Source organism: Sander lucioperca, chromosome 20 (assembly GCF_008315115.2).
Source record: "Sander lucioperca isolate FBNREF2018 chromosome 20, SLUC_FBN_1.2, whole genome shotgun sequence".
Taxonomy (NCBI): domain Eukaryota; kingdom Metazoa; phylum Chordata; class Actinopteri; order Perciformes; family Percidae; genus Sander; species Sander lucioperca.
Window position 1 is genome coordinate 27,229,989 of NC_050192.1, and position 1,308 is coordinate 27,231,296.

Here is a 1,308-nt window from a genome sequence, read left to right on the forward strand (position 1 = left end):
TTCTGTTATATTAACTTAATGCTTCTATTCTTAAAGCTTTAGTTCGTAACTTTTTGGTTAGCCTAGAAATCTAGACGCACCCTAGCAGCAGCAAATGTAATTTGCAGTCAGGGTCATTCTAGCAACTCTCACTTGGCTTGTGAGCTGGAAAAACCAAATTCTGATCAGGCCAATCACATCGTGTATAGAGTCGGTGGGCGGGCTTAACATAATGACGGCAGAGTTGCGACGATTCCGCGCCTGGGCCGGACCCTTGATCAAGCAATTTTTTTTTTTTTTTTTTTTTTTATCCATTACCTTATTATCCTATTTGGGTGGGGAGATAGCTATGCCATAATCAGAAATATTATAAATATATATATAGGCTATATAAAAGTAACAAATGTGTACAAAAGTTAGGCTGCAGTTACAAAATGCAGCACTTCATGCGCGGAGTCTCCTCCTCTCGCACGCATCACACCGGGAGCTTGAAGATGTAAAGAAAAAAAGAAAAACAGGAGAATTAACTTTGAGCAAGTGTGGAGGAAAGTCGGAGGTATGGAAGCAGTTTAAACAAGTCGTGGGCAGTGACAACAATATGTTGTTCATCATTGTTTCTTTTTTTTTTTTACGTTTCTTCATTCGGATCCAATTGCGATCCGTTCCATTCTAAACAAACAGCAGTTTACATGCTTCGTCCTTGTTGTATTATTCTAAACAGATTTCTGCAGTTCAAACAACTCTGAATTGTAGTTGAGAACGTCAGTTATAACGGCCCACGTATAAAAAAATTGTCGGGTTTAAATCGGGCTCGGGCTCATAATTACAGTTAATGTTTTGGGCCGGGCCGGGCTCGGACGCAACATGCTCGGGCTCGGGCAGGTTCGGGCTTGATTTTTTGGGCCGATCTAAGCTCTAGCGTGAATTCCCTGCTACTTGAAAACAAAGATGGCTGCTGCTGGTGGCAAACAGCGGCTTTAGCCGCGACTCTGGAAGACTCGGAGTTAAGCACTGAAGTCATTCTTAAAAAAGGAAGATGTGTTCGGAGTTTTGCTGACCGGATACGGCAAAAGTTTAATCTATCAACTAGCATTGCTCTGGTTGGTTGTAACGCTATCCTATTGCGTGCAGAGGGAATTTGAAAGACAACCGTTTATCCCGCCCCTTGGATTGAGCCCTGCCAATGGTGAGTTCCCAGACCCAACATCTTGATGTGGGTCTAGCTTGTCAGGCTAGTGTCCAGTGACTTTCCCGCGCAGAAACTCGAGTGAAGATAATGACCTCTTCTGAAGAGTCCATCATGTTTTTTTAATCCTCTGTGTCCTCCTT